This window comes from Oryx dammah, unplaced genomic scaffold (assembly GCF_014754425.2).
Source record: "Oryx dammah isolate SB20612 unplaced genomic scaffold, SCBI_Odam_1.1 HiC_scaffold_9, whole genome shotgun sequence".
Taxonomy (NCBI): domain Eukaryota; kingdom Metazoa; phylum Chordata; class Mammalia; order Artiodactyla; family Bovidae; genus Oryx; species Oryx dammah.
The window spans coordinates 47332637-47352244 of record NW_024070193.1 but is presented as its reverse complement, the minus strand read 5'-3'; the positions used below and the strand labels follow the sequence as shown (position 1 = coordinate 47352244).

General features: G+C 43.7%; 1 protein-coding gene across 1 annotated transcript in view; it reads left to right on the top strand.

Annotated features, from left to right (window-relative positions):
- Nucleotides 1–1156: 1156 nt before the first annotated feature.
- The window catches only part of LOC120867792 (myosin VIIA and Rab interacting protein), a 221453-nt gene continuing 203001 nt past the window's right edge, over nt 1157–19608 (top strand). Inside the window, exon 1 of the mRNA XM_040246181.1 lies at nt 1157–1392. The gene's annotated coding sequence lies outside the window, so the exon portion shown is untranslated. The remainder of the gene's footprint in view (nt 1393–19608) is intronic.

Genomic DNA, 19608 nt, shown 5'->3' with positions numbered 1-19608 from the left:
TAGAGAAAACAACTCCTTCCAAGTTCCCTTCTTACAGGTGTTTTGGGGGGCTGCTGCACACAGGTCAGCAAATGAGCCGTCCATTTCTACTGCGCAAATTTACACGGAGAGAACAGGCTCAATCCATGGTCCTGAGAAAAGATTCCCAGGGTTTTAGGAATCACCCATGTAGCTTTATTCTGATAAAACTACTTCGTCAGAATAAAGGTCTTTCGCTGCGACTTCCGTCCTGCAGCGAAAATTCATAATCTAACAGCCGAGTTGTTGGGGCTGAGGCAGTCCGTCTTAGAAAGATTCCGGGTCCTGTGCCCTAATGGATGCAAAAGCAATGAAGCCCTGGCCTGGAGGGGAATCTTTCAACTCCCAGTCTTTCTTCCAGGATCTGGAACTCCAGGCAAGAGCCCAGATGCAGTCCTCACTGGCAGCAATCGGGCTTTGGGGCATTTGGGAACGCAAAAGTGCCAAGCGTCAGACCAGTCAATGCGTGTTGAACCAAGGAGCGTCGCTAGCGCAGTAAATTCAGGAAAGAACGAAAGGAACCCAGACCAGGGGATGGGTCACCACGGTGACTTTCAATATTTCAATACCCGGGCACTGTGAAGTGAGGAAGAGCTGTCTTTGGGGACCCGCCGGCTTCGGTGAGGCTGGGAAGGGAGGGCGCCCCCACTCTGGAAGCCACGCCGGGCCGGGATTCGGGTGACCAGACTCGGAGGTCAGGGAGGGTCTGGTCGCCCGGGCTGTAGGGGCAGGAGAACTCTTATTTCACGGTTGGGAATGACCTGGGGTCTGTCTGGGAACTCTGGCCGAGGCCCCAACACCACACTGAGCTGGTGGGCGAGGGGCACGTGGCTCCGACCCCAGCGCGCAGCCCGAGCCCCGCCTCCTGCTGCGCCCCGCCCCGCCCCTCCGGCGCGTGCCTGCGTGCGGGGAGGAGGGCCTGAGCAGCCCGCTGGGCAGGCACCCCGGCCCCAGCGCAGGCGCGAGCACGCGCCCCCCTCCCGCCTGGTGCCCCGCACGCGCCCCCGCTCCCGGCGCCTCTGATTGGCTATCGGCCCGGCCAGCAGGTGTCGGCTGGGGCTGCGGCCCCGCTGGCCCTCGCTGCCTGCGGCGCGGGCGCCTCCCTCGCACCCGCTACCGCCGCTGCGCTCACGCCTCCCGCCCCTGCTCTGGGCTCCTGCTGCGGCTGCGGTTCTGGCGGCGGAGCCCCCGCGGCGGCGCTGCAGCTCAGATCTGCCACGCCGACAGACCCGCGCCCCTGCCTTGCTGCTCGCAGCTTCCTAATCCACGCGGTGCGCTGCGGCAGGTGCCCCAGGCATCCCAAAGCGCCGTGGCCTGAGCCCGGAGGCCATCGATGACCCCAGTCACGTACCTACTCTAGCCCGGCCACCCCGTGTGAGTACCGTCCCCTCCTCTCTGGCAGCTTTGCGCCATTCTGCTCCTTATGTTGCCGCAACTTCGGGGGTGGGTGTATGGAGGTGTTTCTCATGTCCCCGTAGTACACCCCGTGCGTGTCCTGAGCCAGGGCCCCCGGGCACGGCCAGTCAACCTCTGCAGAGGGGCATGGGGGGCCATCAAACTTGCTAGGCGGTCGTCACAGAATCGGGACCACCTTTTTCCTGCTGCCGGGTCGGAGCTCAGCTCTGCATTTCCTTCGAGGTTTGCGATTCCACTGGCCACGTAGCTCTTGGGCTGCGGTTCACCGCTCACCCACTACGCTCCTTAAACCATCGGGTAAGCGCCGGGAGCAGCCCAGCGTGGCCGACTTGATTCTTCTCACTCTTAATTTCTGTAAAATGGGACTAATCGGGGACTTGCTCAAGGTCATGGCCAGTGCACAGCCTAAGAACCGGAGTCGATAGGAGTCTGGCAGGGTTCTGGACTGCTTGGGGAGGGTTGGCTGTTGCAGGTCTGGGGGTGCTCACTTCAGCTTCACTCCCCACCCCCTTCTCCTTCCTGCTCCCTCCCCTCCAACTCTGCTGCTTTTGGAGAAGTCAGGAGCCAATTCTAAGGTATCCTTCAGAGGTTAGGAGGTAGCCGAGGAGGGCCTATAGGGAGTGCAGAGCGGTCCCGTGTTGGAAACCCAGGGACCTGCAGCATTAGCAGCATCCCCTCCGTTCCCGTAACTTAATTTACTTACGACCCCGCAGAGTAGGGGAATTTGCTGGGTGCCTGAAAATTCCCCTGCTAGGGTCAGCCCTGTTCCGTTTCCTTCTCCCAAATAAACCCTATCCCCAGGGTAAGTATCTGAGAGACTCGAACTGCACACGCCAGTATGGGTCCCGGGACTTCCTAACAGAAGCTGCAGGCTCTGTGCTGGGCTCCCATCCATCTGCTCTTAGAAAATGCTTTACGTCTGGATTATTTCTGCTCGCTTCACTCCCTACCCCTTGATCTGGATGTTTCCCACTTTCCCAGGGGAAGGCGGAGCCTAGTCTCAGAATGTATGTAAATATCGCTACACAGCTCTCTGGTGGGGCTGTGTGGGCGGTTCTCAGAGCTTTGGGTCGGGGAGAGGGTCACCCCTTCTCTGTTGACATTATCACCCTGTCCCTCCAACTCAGTCTCCCTTGCCCCGTCTCAGGGAAGAGGACCACGTAGGTAGCTTTGTGATATCTGACAAACATCTTGGAGCCTCAACTTTTAAAACCTATACAATGGAATAATTCTGCCCCCCATTTCCCAAAGCCGCTGGGGTTCAAGGTATCTGACAGATGTGAAAGTAAAAGGAAGACAGTCCAAGAGGATCTGAGCTGTAGATGGAAATGGGGGTGATTTAAATATATTTCCCAGCAACTTTGGGACTGTATTCATAGGTCTAAAAATCCTTGTTTCCTAACAAATTCAGTTTAAGACTTTGAAAATACTACTTTCCATCTTCCTGTTGCTAATTCCTTGTCTGGCCATGGACAGCCCCCTCTTGCCTCATTAGCCAACCTCCATCCCCTCCTCCCTCCCCAACCCATCCACCACATCTGTGGTTTGTCTCTATGGGCTGAAAGCTGGCTGCCCTCTGTGGGTCTGGGGGATGTATCTGGAGTTGGGAGTTGAGTCTGGGGGTGGGGCAGAGCATGTGTGTGAGGGCAGGGGGCTGTTTCTGTGGAGATGGTGTGTATCTCTGTGGCAGGAGCCTCTTCGTGGTCTAGGTGTTGTGTGTGGAGGTGGAGGGGGAATGGTCTGCTCCAGGATCTGAAAAAGTCAACTGTTAACCACCCTCAGCAATTTAAGCTAACAGTGGTATTGACTGTGTCTTGTCTCCTTCCTCCCTGTCCAGAGGGACAGGGGAGAGCTCATCTGCGGCTCTGCGCCTTACAGCAATTCATACACAGATTGAAGCGCCCCGTGGAGAACTAGGCATGCTCCTCATTTTGCCTTCCTGGTTATTATTGTGTCTGTCTCAAAGGCAAGGTAAGGAGAGTTGACTGACTGGTCAGACCTTTCTGGGATACTATCATCTCAGAAAACTGCACAGATCTGAAGATTTTCACAAACTGAACACACCTGTGTAACAAGTGCCCAGATTAAGACCTAGAATATTCTCAGCTTCCAGATTATCCCCTGCAGAAACTATCAGTTCCCTTCCCCTTCATCCTGCTTAGGTTTGTCAGATCAGTTTTGTTTTTTATTCCTATTATTATTTATCATTTAGTTTCAAAGCCATCATTTTAGTTTCAAAACCGCTCAATGGTTTTCACCTCCTTTTTTAAAAATATATGCAAACCAAAGGTAATTATACCTAAGCTAGTCCAAAAAACTCGAAGGAAGAATTTGGTCCTAAGATCTGGGTGGAATCTGATCTGGTTGTCCCCGGACAATCTGATCATCAGTTCTTGGGTGATGTAACAATCCCAATCCCACATATAACAGTGCTGACGCTGAGGACGGTTTATTCATAGAGCGTATTTGACTAATGCAAATCCAAAATAGTGATAATAAAATATGAATGAAGAAAAGATATGAGTGAATTCACTTGATATATGAAAAAAGAAATATTTTGAATTCCTCAGAGTTAAAAGTTGGTGAATGAATCATGAGCTGTTCGTGCTGTTGCCGCATGGTGGCGCCACATTGGCGGGGTAACTGACATACCCACCATCCTTTCCGAAATCCTCGGGAAGGAGTCCCAGGAATAAAATTCCTCAGGATCTCCAAAAGTGACTTACAAACACTGTGGTTTTTCCTCTGTCTGGCAGACAGGCCTCCTCTCGGGTGCCTGTTACTAAGTCTTTGAATAGACTCCTTCCCAGCTTTTGAGAAGGGTGACTTGTGGGTTAGAGGCAGCTATGTGTTGGAAGTGAGTGGACCTGAGACACGATTGCCTTCTCTTTAATACTATGAAGCTGCAGTATGTCCTTGGAATTCTAAAGGGGTCAACCAAAAAGCTAACTTAGGTGCGTTGTGATCCTTTTGGTCTCATTTCACCGCAGAATTCTTCCAAGGGTGTGAGATAAGGAATTCTTTATCTTGAGTCAGATAGCTCTCTTGACAGAGCACTGTCTATGGTGAGCTTGGAAGAATCAATAGGCCTGAGGGTAACCAAACTGCTGCTAGAAAAAGTGCCCTGTGTTCCCCAGGGAGGGGCCAAGTCACAGGGGAACCCCCCTGGGGCTGGGCGTGTTGGGTCCAGCTGTGGAGACGGCTAAGGGGACCCGTTTAGCACCCTCCTCCCATCCACTGCCTTTTCACCATCAGTGTGACTGAGACTCTACTCAGAAGACCTTGTTCATGTGATACCTGCTGTGCCTTTGGTTGCTGAGATGTTGAGTGTTTGCATATGCTGGACACTGTGTATGTATTCACTTACATACACACTCCCAAACAGGAGGAGAGTGATGTTCTCATTTTATTGCTAAGACTCTTCAGCCTTCACACTGTGTGAGCCAGAGTGAGGACTGAGAGGCAGTCTCTCAGACAGCTTCCCTCGCTGAGTTGTAGCCTCTGCAGGGTGAGAGGAGTCGTGCATAATGCTCCTGCCCTCTCTGGCCCCTGGTATAGCAGGTTGTAACTTCTTGTTACAGCTTCTTGTAGTAGCTTCTTGAGTCCAAGTATGGGATTGCCATAAATAGAAACTTCTCTGCTGAGGGAGGGGAAATCCACACAGTGAAGGATGGGGATTTGGAGCTGAGTCCACGCAGCCTGTAACACTGAGGCTAAGTGTGTGCCTGTCAGAATGTGTAGTCTCATTTTGTGTTTAGAATTTTACGTACACGGAAATAAGACTCACAGATGTAAAAACCCAAACTTACAGTTACCAAAAGGGAAACTGTGAGGGAAGATAAATTAGGCATTTAGGATTAACAGATACATACTACTATGTATAAAATAGATAAACAGCAAGGACCTACTACTGTATAGCCCAGGGAACTATATTCCATACCTGTCATAACCTATAATGGAAAAGAATCTGAAAATGAATATATATATATTTGTGTGTGTGTATGTATAACTGAATCACTCTGCTATACACCTGAAATGCAACATTGTAAATCGACTACACTTCATTTATAAAAAAAAGATGCTCTCAGAAGAACTCCATGTTTACCTGGAGGATTGAAGGTGGAAGGGAGAAATCCATAGAGGACTGTTTGTGTCCATCCTTTAATAAAATGATGTATTAAAAATTAATAAAACAATCAACAGGGACTTTCTTGGCGGCCCAGTGGTTAAGACCCCGTGCTCCCAAGGCAGCAGTCCTGGATTTGATCCCTGGTCAGGGAACTAGATCCTACATGCCACAGCTGCAGATCCTGCATGCCACAATTAAAGATCCCGTGTGCCAGAGCTAAGACCTGGTGCAGCCAAACAAATAAATAAATACGAAAAGCCACAAACAGATACATTATAGAAAATTATAGGTTTCCTTGGGGGCTCAGTGGTAAAGAATCTGCCTGCCAGTACAGGAGACACAGGTTCAATCGCTGATCCCAGAAGCTCCCACATGCCTCAGAGCAACTAAGCTCGTGCCCCACAGCTACTGAGCCTGTGCTCAGAGCTGTGTGCTGCAACTACTGAACCCGTGCCTCCTAGAGCCCGCGCCCTGCACCGAGAGAAGCCACCTCAATGAGAAGCCTGCGCGCCACACCTAGCAACTAGCCCCTGCTTACCACAACTTGAGAAAACCCCTTTCACTAGTGTCAAAAGTATTGCAGGGAATATTCTTGATAGGCTCTTGTAGAAATGTACAGGAGTGTGTCTAAGGTATATATCCCTAGGAGTTGAGTAACTGGGTGATAGGCTATCCTTGCATAACCTTCTTGCTGTTACTTCAGCCCTTTGAGGTTTTGCAAGTTGAGCTTTAGAGCTGCTGTATCACTTTACACTCCCACCAACACTGTCCTGGAGTTCTTTGTATGCCTGTATCTTTGGCTATGGCTGACATTAATTAGATGCTTTAATGTTGGTTAATTTGATAAGCATGCAATGTGTTTCACTGCTTCTCTTTTGCATTTCCCTTAGAGAGCTTTTAAAAATGTTTTGATTTCCAAGTTTCTTTTCTATACATCACCATTTTTTAGTAAATATAACTTTTAGATCTTAAAACTCATTTGACGTTTCTATTTCTGTACTGTGTGAGGCAGGGATCTAATGTTTTCCATGTTGAAAACCATTACCACATTATCACTGAATATTTAACTATTTTCTCATTTATTTTGTTGCCATCTCTGCCATATACCAATTTTGTTTTGTTTTGTTTTTCAGATCTTTTTCTTAACTCTGTTCTAGTAATCTTTCTGTGATTCCTGAGCTAATATCACTTTCATTTAATTATTAAAATTTTACAATATATCTTCCCTTCTTAGCCTTTTTCTTCAAAACTGTCTTGGCTATTCTTGATCCTCTAGGCTTCAGATGAGTTTTAGGGTCTATCCTAAATATCACTTCCTATGAAAAATACTATTATCACAATTTGGTAAAATAGAAAATGAAAACGTGTTCTCTTGTTTCTTTTTCTTCAAATACAGTGCTAATCAAGCTATTTTATTTCTTATTGTTTAGTCTGAAATTTTGGCCCCCATCTTAAGTGGGTTTACTCTAAGTAACTCCTCTGTGGTACCAAAGATCCTTGAATAATAAGGATCAGATAAATATAATTCTTTTAAACACAAATGAGAATTTTTTTAACTCAACAAAATGTGAGCAGCATTAATGTCAATGATTATTCTTCTCTGTCATTATTTTTATCCTCTTAATAATCCATTTCATCTGTGTACTGTAATTTAGTCAACAAAATCATTCTTTTAAAATGTTAAGCACTTTATACTTTTTAATTATAGCCTAATCTTTGCATGCATTTTTGTTTTCTTAGGATGAATCATTTTGTCAAAATTTACTTACTTTTCTTTAGATATTTGATACATATTGCCAAATGACCCTCCAGGAAAGTATATAAACTTGTGTGGCTACTGGTAGTGTCTGAGTGGGCCAGATCCCCAGGCCTTGTTAGTGAGAGATGTAATTATTCATCAGCTTTGTTAATTTTATAGGCAAAGGGAAAAAAAGAATCTTATTTTTACTTTGCTTTTCTTTTCTAGTGGGACAGAATATACTTCCATGTTTATTCATAGCCCACTTTGCTACAGAATTTTCCATAAGGGTGGTTTCTTTTACTTTCTGTGAAAGAATCTTGCATTATCTCTTAGTGTTTTTGAGAGAACAATGGGATTGTTTTATCCAGATTATGTTCATATTTTTTAACTATTAAACATCATTCCATCATATGAAAATACCGTATTTTACAAATCTGTCTCCGCCATGATGAATTTTAGCTTGTTTCTGTATTTCTTCTGTGGCTATGACATAGATGTGTACAGTAAATATCTTTGAAATGTATTCACGCACACCGAAAGAAATTCTTGAGAATGTATGCCCAAACGTAGAACCGAAGGGTCATATCTATAACATAAACTTACATATTTACATATATAATATACGCATATTACATATTTATATATAAACTTGACTGTCTGCTGCCAAATTACTCCCCAAACGGTTATACTCACTTAAACATCCCTAGCAGTGCGTATGATATATCTGTCACTTTAAGGAAATAATAATAATACTAGAGAAGTAGGAACAAAGATGCTAAACTGAAAAGTATGTGTTTGTAGTGTATATAGATACCAAGTTCATTTAGAAATCTCAGAGTTCTTTTTTACCTTTTCATTTTGAATCCTGCATCACATAAATGATTAAGTATATAAGTCATAAACATCATGTAAATATTGACTTGGCTTAGGAGACAAGTTTAAAAGGTGAGTGATTTTTGCAGTTCCATTATTCGGGGCAGTCTATAAAATGGGGTGAGCGCTTGACAACCAGAAAAGCACCTCCGTCCAGCTCTTTGCCTCTCCACCCAGGGCAGGCGCTCTAGCCTTCATCTCCTCTTTTAAAATTTCGAAGACCTTGGTTGGTAAGCCTGAGATAATAATGTACCATTAACACCATGTTGCTAATGACCTTATGTGATCGGTTACTAGTGACTGTAAGACCAGAACAGCCTGAAACCACCAGATGGTTCTTGAGGAAAAGGCTCAAAGACAGATTTATTTGGGGACGGGCTGGTTACTTTACTGCCGGAGACCTCGCTCACTTCAGACTTAAGTCTGAGAATCGATTCTGCGTTTGTGTAGAGAGAGTCAAAAGAGTGTGATGAAACTGCCTAAAATAAATGCTGTTTGAAAACCGCTTTTGGTGTTGTATTCAACCGTGTGTTATTTACCCCCATTACTTTCCCTAGGTAAATATGAGTTAAATTTTTTGGTGTATGTTTATATATCATCAGCTGAGAAAAGAAACCCACTCCATGGAAAGTCCTTTTGTGGCTATGATTTACAGCATAATGCCACTGATGTGACAGATATGTGATCTGCAGCTGGGATGCACAAATCCATCCTGTGGGCTGACAGTTTAATCTCACTGAGCAGACACTTGGGAGAAGAACTCAAGAAGGTGAGAGGGGGGAAGGGGGTTGCCTACAAGACAGAGGTCATGGCCCCCTCTAGATCCACGTTCCCAGGATCTAGTGTGGCTATTTGCCAGAGTCTCCAAATAATCCCACGCTGACTCACGGCTCAGATGATTGTTATCCTATATAGTTCTCCCTTTTTGGTATGAAATTTAACTACCAAAAGTATAGTGGGTCATTTCCTAGGCTTGGAAGCCTGGCTATTCCTGGAGAAAAGAAAAATGACCCAAGCCCCTTTACAAAAAAAAAATTTTTTTTTTTCTGAAGATAGTCCAATCTGCATAAGCAGTGCTTCCAGCCCCAAAGCTCTTCCTAACCTTCCCGTGAAAACCTTTGTCTCAGTCATCATTTTACTTTTATCTGCGTAGCTCAGCCTCTGAGAATCTGGCAGGTTCTGTTTTTGTGTTTGTGTTATATAAATGTGGTTTTGTTGTTTTGCTTTCTTTGAAAAGCAATTTATTGATCATTAGGGACTTTGATTTACTAGAATGACATGTAAGCAGAGTATTTGAGATTCATCTCTTTCTTTTATGGCTAATTAGAAGAAGAGTTTTAAATGCTGTTTTAATGGAATCCATGTTGAAAACCTACTAGAAATCCGTCAGTGGGTCTTTCAGCTCCACCCACGGTTCAGTGAAGGTTGGGTGCCTCTCCCAGGACTGCAGATCTTGCAGTCTGGGTGTGTGCCACCCCCACCCCCCCATCCTCTGTGCTCCCAGATCTGAATCCTTCCTCCCACAGCTTCCAGGTACCTGATGCTTGTTCTTTCCACTGCCACCACCCCTGCTTTCTGCCTCAGTTCCCCTCCCCTCAGACTGGTGCTGGTGGTGGATGCTGAAGTAATGCTAATATTTCCCCTTCTCTTCCATAAATGATCCAAAAGCAATAACGAAAATGAGAGAACCAAACATCACTTTTGGCAAATTCGGGAGATGGTTGGAAGATGGAAGAGGTGCCAGAAGAAGTGAGATCAAGTTGGGGTGCATGGGGAGAGGCACGGAGATGTGCCTTGCATGTTGTCAAGAACACTGCTCGGGAAGGTGGGGGCTCTCCTGGGGCACCACACTCAAGTGCCTTCTAAGCCCCAGTGGGGTGATGCCACCTGGTCCATCTCACCAGGGTTGTTACAGGCTCTTTTCAGACTTTACAAAGAAGGAACTTCTCAGCTGTGTCATTATTTTTCATTTTATTTATTCTCTGTCTCATCCTTATTACCTTCCTTATACTTTCTTTGCTTTATTCTTTTTCTCATCTCTTAAATGTACATGATTACTCATTTAATTCCCACTTTTCTTTTACATGTATGCGTTTAGCACAATAAATTTCCAAGTATTGCTTTAGCCATATTTGTATTCCACATGTTCTCATATGCAGTGTTTTATTACTGTTCACATATAGATTTTTAACATTTTCATGATGATCTTTTTCTTTGGGTTATGACTTATTTGTAAGCTTTTATTTCAATTTATCTTTTAATTTCCAGAACCTGTTAGCAATTATTTTTTTTAATTCTATCTTTATTCTAGTTTAACATTTTTAATAATATCTACTTTAATTTTCTATTTTAGATAACATTTTAAATTTTTTTCTATTTTTTATTTAAAATTTTTTTCTAGTTTAAATATTTTCTGTTTTAATAATGATTAGAGAATATGATCTATATGATTCCAATTCTTTGAAATTTGTTGAGACTTGTTTTGTGGCCTGGTACATAGTTTTCACAAGTGTTCTATATTTCCATGAAGTTATTGGTTTGCAGTAATCCATATATTTTCATTAGCTTAAACTAGTTAATTGTGGTATTCAAATCTTCCATCTTCATTACTCATTTTTTTGAAGTTTGATTAGTCAGTTACTGAGGGAGAAATACAGAGAAATTTTCAGTTTAATCTTATGCTTTTTCAGTTTTTGCTTTGTATTTTTTGAAGTATTATATTATTAGATGCATTATAGTTTAACTTTTTCCTGGTCAGTCACGCATATGTCATTATGAAACAACCCTCTTAATCTCTAGCAATGTTCTTGTTTCTAGATCTGAAAAGAACAAATATCATATAATATCACTTATATGTGGAATCCAAAAAAAATGAAACAAATGAACTTATTTACAGAACAGAAATAGACTCATAGACATAGAAAACAAGTTTATGGTGACCAAAGGGGATACTTGTGGGGGTTGGGGGGGATGAATTAGGAGCTTTGGGATTAACAGATACACACTACCAAAATAACAACATCTACTGTATATCACAGGGAACTATACTCAGTATCTTGTAATAAACCAGAACCTGAAAAAATATATGTGTGTGTGTAAAACTGAATCACTTTCCTCTTTACCTAAAACCCTGTAAATCAACTATACTTCAATAAAAAATAAATCATTAAAAATAGACCCGTTTCTAATAGAGCTATACCAACATTCTTTTACTTAGTACTTGCCTTTGTTATCATTTTCTTATCCTTTCACCATCAACAGTTCTGTACATTTTTATGTCACTTATATAAACAGAAACAGTTATAAAGAGCATAAAGCAATACAATTTGCTTTATTTTTCCTATCTGTAAGTTTTAACGTGAAAGTTATGTTCATTTACAATGCTACTATTAATATATTTGGATTTACCATTTTACTTTGTTCTCTTGATCTCTTTCATTGTCCCACTTTTAATATACTTGGTTATTTTATCTAATTGCTTCTTGTATTAATTTAGATTCTCTTTCCTACCCCACGTCACATTTCCCTCATCTCCATAGTCAAAAGCTTTACACTCAATTTCTATTTACTTGTATTTATTATATGGTAATTTTAGCATATATATTGACCTTAACAAAATACAAACTGAATCAGTCATTCTGTCCTCCTGAGCAATTCAAGGACTTTATACTTAAAACTCTGATCACTCTGCAAAACTTATATGTTAACATTGTCTGGTGTTTTAGTCAGACTTTTTAAAAACTCCATCTTTATTTTTTCCACAATGTAAGCAACTTGTTGACAGTATAATTCCACTTGTCTTCCAGTTTTCATTGGTTCATTTTAAGAATTTATCTAGCGATCTGATTATTGTTATTTTGCGGTAATCTATCTTTTCATGATGGGTGATTCGAGTTCCTTTTTTGTGTATTCGTTGTTCTGAGTTTCATGCTTCTTTTTAATTATCTCCCTCAGGATTTTCTGGACTTCATTCATGTGAGAATCAATGTCTAATTCATGTTCTGGAAAGTTCTCAGTCATTATTTCTTTGAATATTGCTTTTCCTCATTCTCTACTCCTGGAACTCTAATTAGATATGTGGAATCTTTCTCCTACATCATCTCTGTCTTTTAATCTCTGTTCCATGTTTTTCTTCCTTTCTCAGTGCTGCATTTGAGTTATTATTTCAGCCCTGTCTACCCATTCACCTCTCTTCTCTGTTCTGAGGAATAGACATAATTTTAACATAAAGTGGTGCCCCCATTGAGCCTGCACAAATAAGACTTCAGTGGTAGGCCTGTTGGCATCTGTGCCAATTTTGCCATTCACATGGCCTCACTATTTTGTTGTTGTTCTTCAACTAGATGCCTGAAAATGTGTTTCAGGAGCCTTAATATTATTAACCTTAAACATAGTCATTTTATTTCTGGGAATCTAGCTGAAGGGGGAAGAATCCTTAATGTGGAAAACCCTTTATGCACAAAGATGTTTATCGTAGTTTTCTATGAAGTAGTCCAGAATTGAAATTAAACCAGAGGTTCACCACTAGGAACAGGTCAACAGGTATATCCACTTGATACAATATAATGGAGCCATTAGGAGTGAGACTTGAAAGTGATCTTGCTAACATGAAAAAAAAATACTGGCGATAAAAGAGTTTAGCGGAAATGGACGTATAGCATACTTCTCTGTATAATAAGATATAAATGACAACAGTGCTTACAAAGAGGGGGGGAAATGAGACTTAAATGAACCAATGGGTTAGCACTAGTTGTACATGTTTGATGATGTCAGGTGATTAATTTTTTCTATGATATTATCATATCTTTCACATGTCCATAAATGGGAATTTGAGGTACTGAAAACTACACAAAAGCTCTAGAGGAAAAAGAATGAGGTGGGCCGACAGCGGTTAGAGGTTCTTACTGATGAGTGCCTGACTGGGCCCTTCAGTAAGTGTTTCACAGAATCGAGGGTCCAGAAGCAAGAGACGGTCAAGAGATGGCTCAGGAAAAGGGCCCTGCCAGACCAGGTTGAAGGAGTACAAGTTGTTGGAGACCCCATGTCCCATCCCTGGCTGTGGAAATTTAGAGCAGGGCCACGTGCTTTATTTCTGGTTTCTCCTTTGGCATTTCTCTGGGTCCATATAGGCACCAAGCAGTGCTTGCTGACTTTAGAATCAGTGGGCAGAGACTATAGCAAATTCCACTGGTCACATTATAGAGTGTTTCCACTATACTTTTAGTGCATTACCTTTGGATTTTTGAGAAAAAAATGAAGACAGTTTGGCTGGGAGGGTGTGGAGAAAAGGGAACCCTCTTATACTGTTGGTGGGAATGTAAATTGGTGCATCCACTATGAAGAACAGCATGGAGGTTTCTCAGAAAACTAGAGTTGGCATATGATCCAGCAACCCCACGCCTGGGCGAATATCCGGACAGAACTGTAACTCAGAAAGATACATGCACCTGTCTGTCTGTATCAGCACTGTTTACAATGGCCAGGACATAGAAACAACCTAAATGTCCATCAATAGACGAATGGATGAAGATGTGGTGGGGGTGTGTGTGTGTGTGTGTGTGTCTGTGTGTGTCTGTCTGTGGTGAAATATTACTTGGCCATGAAAAAGAATGAAATAATGCCATTTGCAGCAACATGGATGCACCTAGAGATTATCATTCTAAGAAACCTAAGTCAGAAAGACAAATACCATATCACTTATATGAGGAATCTAAAATATGACACAAATAAATTTATCTGTGAAACAGACTCACAGACATGGAGAATAGATTTGTGACTGCCAAGGGGGATATGGGCAGAGGAGCGAAGGACTGGGAGTTTGTGACTAGCAAATGCAAACTATGATGTATAGAATGGACAAACAAGGTCCTAATACACATGCTGCTGCTGCTAAGTCGCTTCAGTCGTGTCCGACTCTGTGCGACCCCATGGACTGCAGCCCACCAGGCTGCCCCATCCCTGGGATTCTCCAGGCAAGAACACTGGAGTGGGTTGCCATTTCCTTCTCCAATGCATGAAAGTGAAAAGTGAAAGTGAAGTCACTCAGTCGTGTCCGACGCTTAGCAACCCCATGGACTCCAGCCTACCAGGCTCCTCCGTCCATGGGATTTTCCAGGCAAGAGTACTGGAGTGGGGTGCCATTTCCTTCTCCAATGCATGAAAGTGAAAAGCGAAAGCGAAGTTGCTCAGTCATGTCCGACCCTCAGCGACCCCATGGACTGTAGCCCACCAGGCTCCTCCGTCCATGGGATTTTCCAGGCAAGAGTACTGGAGTGGGGTGCCACTGCCTTCTCCAACTACATATACAGGGAATTATATTCACTATCCTGTGATAAACCATAATGGAAAAGAATATGAAAAAGAAGATATGTATAACTGAGTCACTTTGCTATACAACAGAAATTACAACATTGTAAATCAACTTTATTTCAATAAAAATTTTAAAAATGAAGACAATTCATTTTCCATTTCTATTCAGTTTGAATTAAATACCCATGGGCATTACTACTCAAGCTCAACTACCTTCCCTGACATCCTTCTCAAACGCTGAACCACTTTATTTAAAATAAAGCAGTAGCTTTTTGGTTATCTTCTGCTTTAGAGTTCTGTAATCTTATCTATAGATTTCTAAAACACACCTTTAATTATCTTTGAAGTATCTAACTTTAATTAGAAAGAAGTATATGTCTCTGAACCTCCTGTGGATGGGAAGACATATTACTGAAGTATAGCTGGGTTGGTGAAACTCGCGGTGGAGCAGGCTAATGTTAAAGATCATTAAACAATTTCCCTCCTGCCATGGTGTTGAATTGTAGATTTCTTTTTTTTGCCTAGAGCAACTTTGCTCTTCTCTTTTTTAATCTATCCAATAGGACATTATCGAGGATCAAATCTCTTTTTAATGTTATTGCTTATTTATCTTTGACTATAACCACAGTTTGAAAGGCCTGCTAGCTGAGCACAATATTTCATTGTAAGTGTTTCTGTTTGAGACTATTTTCATTTTGAAAAATGTACACTGCAGTCCAGTTCAAACATTTATTTCAACTTTCACTATCTTGAGGCTTCAAAAAAGAAGAAAGAAACCTATTTATTCCACTTGGGCCTTGGGTCATTGCAGACACCACAGCATTCAAAAAGATCAGATCAGAGAGGTGTTTTGAAGACCATCTAGTTCAGAGGGAGAAAACTGGTGGATCAAAAGTCATTGGTAGATCTTCCCTCGAGCTCACCAGGTGATGCGGTACACCAGTGAGATGAGCGGATTCCATGGATGTAAGTCCATGGCCACACTTCATATGCTGTAAATGAGTTTCTTGGTCAATCACAACATGCTGGGGTGGGGAGCTGTGACCCCCAAGTATTCTGCAAGTGATGGGTAAAGGTTCAGGCAGAGATGGGAAGTGCATACATACGTAGTCCAGGAAGGACTCACTACCCACTCCATGACGGAAGGCCTAGAGTAATCACTGCCAGCAGGCGGTTGGCTGGATTCCTCCCCTCCACATCCAGGGGAGGGGCTCAGCACTGGTCTTTGCTGTCAGGAAGATGTGTCCCCAGACACTGGCGACAGGCAGATTAGGCCTGCAAAGAGGAAGCCTGTGCAGTTGTGCCCACGGGCAGCCCCGTTGCTGGACCTTCCTGCCATGTTCATTGCGTATGAGGACTCACTGAATAAACACAGGGGAATAGCCTTCCTTACCTGACGACTGAGAACTTCTGCAGAGATATTCAAATGACATCGCACTCGGGTCCTCAGAAAGGTCTCCACACCCCTCTTCCTCAGACCTCCTTGTCACTGATCTCCCAGTTCTCTTCTCTCCTATGCTGCCGTTCTGTTGGTTACTGTCCGTGAGTTGATGTCAGGCCCATTCTTCCAGATATCTCATGGTCCAGACAAAGTGGAAGATCAATACGTGGCTTGAAATCCTGCCCACCAGCAGGATGACCCTCACTGCTATCTTTCAGAGCCACCGAGAGTGAGGCTGTGACACTACAGCTGTCCACTTCCGGTTGGTGTCGGTGGTGCTTTACAGAATCATGCACGAATCCAGACTGAGGCTTTTCCTCTTACGTTGGTTGATCGTCAAGAACTTCCTGCGAGGATGTAGGTGTGGACTGAGAGCGTGGCGACAAAGCAGCAGACACAGGAGATGGGGAGAAGTCTGAGTTACCCGCTCATGCAACTTAAACCTTCTGGAACTGATTGGGCCTGATTTCTTATATAGCATTCCCACTTGACAGTGGGTCCATACTGTTCATGCAGAGCCTAACAAGAGGCTCAAAGCTAGCTTCTCCTGGGTACATGGTCACTTGATGTCCTGTAGTTAGGCACTCAATACCAGGGCCCGGTAGCCAGCAGGAGCTAATTCTCAAACAGAAACCAGTTACCTGTGGAGGAGGGTGATGCTCTGCTCTGACACCCTTGAAAGCCCTTATGGTGCTCCTCCTAGAGCTTCCCTGAGGCCCTGGATGGCATCTCTGTTTGCTGTAGGCACTTGGATGCCATTGGATCTGTTGGGTCCTGCATAAACCAAGAGACAGCCTCTGGCACTACTGCCTGGCCTTGCGACAGAGCCGTCTCTTGCTCTGGGCCCCTCTTGAAACTGGATGATGACAGTAAATGGCTGAGAGCTGCATACACGTATGTTTCCACGTGTCATCTTCAAAACCCAAATTCTTTAAGATGTTATCTCCATTTCTTTGTCTTTCTTTCGCATATTGAGGCCATTGTTCATTCATGTATAGACTATATCTTTGAGTTTCAAAGTCCATTATTGAGTCTTAGACACTGAGTAGGCATTTTGGATAATCTTAATCTGGCACAAAATAGTTGGCACTTACTAGCACCCTTGTGGCAGGACCTGGTGAGATTTGGCGAGGGTTCTTTCTGATAGGCTGCTCTCAAATCAATCTGAATGTTGAGCTTTAAGCCAACTAAGATCATGGCTTCTGGTCCTGTCACTTCATGGCAAATAGATGGGAAAAAGTGGATACAGTGGCAGATTTTATTTTCTTGGGCTCCAAAATCACTGCGGATGGTGAATGCAGCCACAAAATTAAAAGATGCTTGCTCCTTGAGAGAAAAGCTATGACAAACCTAGACAGTATATTTATAAGTGGCGACATTACTTTGCCAACAAAGGTCCTTATAGTCAAAGCAATGGTTTTTTCCAGTAGTCATGTCTGGATGTAAGAGTTGGACCATAAAAAAGGCTGAATGCCAAAGAAGTGATGCTTTCAAATTGTGCTGGAGAAGACTCTTTGGTCTATAAGCAGATCAAACCAGTCAGTCCTAAAGGAAATCAACCCTAAATATTCGTTGGAAAGATTGATGCTGAAGCTCCAGTACTTTGGCCTCCTGATAGAAGGAGGTAAAGACCCTGATGCTGGAAAAGATTGAGGGCAGGAGGAGAAGGGGGCAACAGAGGATGAGATGGTTAGATAGCACCACCGACTCAATGGACATGAGTTTGAGCAAATTCTGGGAGACAGTGAAAGACAGGGAAGCCTGGTGTGCTGCAGTTCATGGGGTCACAAAGAGTCAGACGTGACTTAGCAACTGAACAGCAACAGATCAATCAACAAACCAATGCCTTCAACTCATGAATAACCACTGAGCGTGCCACTTGTGACAAAGGACAGAGAAGACTGGTCTCCCTTTAGGTAGTTATAGTCCAGATCCCTGATGAACCCCCACGGCAGGGCCCAGCCTAGAAAGGCTGCGTGTTCTCGTCTTTATTGTCAAGAACAGCAGAGCCTGCCCCTCCTGCCAGATGCCATCTTGGGAAGGAGGGAGAGGGAAGGAGCTGCCCACTGGGACTTGAACTTGGACCTGCCTGAATATTTTCCAAGAGGAAAAAGTTTAACCTAGGAGTAAATAGGCAGCTTTGAGTCATCGTCTCTGTTTTCTTCTCAATTTCGAGCTCCCACCTAGAGCACGACAGTGGCTTCAGCTGCCTGCCTCGGTGCCTGTCCATCTCCACCCCAGCTTCCCATCCTAAATGACCCTGCTGCTGCTGCTTAGCCACTTCAGTCGTATCCGACTCCATGTGACCCCATGGACTGTAGCCCGCCAGGCTCCTCTGTCCATGGGATTCTCCAGGCAAAAGTACTGCAGTGGGTTGCCATGCTTTCCTCCAGGTGAGCTTCCTGCTCCAGGGATCGAACTGGGTCTCCTGCACTGCAGACAGATTCTTTACTGCTGAGCCCAAATGTTGGATCTCAGGTTGCTCACTTATTTAGGACTCTACAGTGACTCCCAGGACCCTCAAAAGTCGACACTCTTTTACACGGCTTCACAGACGCCATCTGCAACCATGCAGCAGACATGCTGAAGGGAAGCCTCCCTCAGCCTGGATACCTACCAACCCTTGCCCGTCCTGGCCAGAGCCCAGACAAGACCAACGCCAGGAAGTCTCCCCATCTCTGGCTCCTGCCCTCTCTCTTCCCCAATCCAGGGGCAATGGCTCCTGGCTCATTCCTGAGGTAGCCCTCACCACTTTGTGTCTGTCTGTCCTTTATCTCTAGTTGTCCCAGCCTCTACTCAGTGAAGGTGTACACAGTGCTCAACCCAGGTCCTGAGATTAAGTTCCAGTGTAACCCTCTGAGGTTTGCATACTACAGACCCAGGCTCTGCAGCTGTTATTTGCTTTCACTGTAATTGTACTGTTTAGATATAAATTGATACTTCTAAGTAAGTACTTGATAATAATTTGCTCTCTTTAGAAGGTAAATATTCTCCTTTTCTCACCTACTATAATTTTGTCTTAATCCCTTTGTTTTGAGAATAGTACATTTTAGCATACTGTGTGATCACACATTTGGAATTGATGAAGTCTCAATTAGTGAAGCTTTAATGTCCATTTTTCACAGTCTTATGTGCTCAAGTTTGAAATGCAGCCAGTCGCCAACTCCTATCTTGACACACTTTTATTACAGTCAGAAGAAATCTACCAGGTTTTATATAACAGAGGAAGCAGAGAGCATCATTATCCAGTTGAAACTGAAAAGGAAATTCTTAGTGGGCTGAAGAGCTGTGTATTTTTATCAAGTGTTCATTAGCTGTCCTCTGTGCAGGGCATCAACATGAAAATACCCAAAGGATGGGAAGCAGACAGACCAAAAAGTCCAAAAGGCAAGAGAGGCATCACAGGGCTGCCACTGTGACCAAAGGCTCAGGAAACAAAAGTAGGGGATGGTAGGCACTGCTCTAACTCAAGATGGCAGAGAAATGCACTGAGCTCTTCTACAGACCTATCAGTTTGGTCATTGCAGATGAGGACAGAAAAATGCAATCGAGGTATACAAACCATATCATTTCATTTGCCAATAACATGTAATGTGTATATGTGTCTATATTCGCTGGAGTTTCCAGAAAAACAAAACCAAGAGGATATGTGTGTCTATGTGTGTGTGTGTGTGTACATAT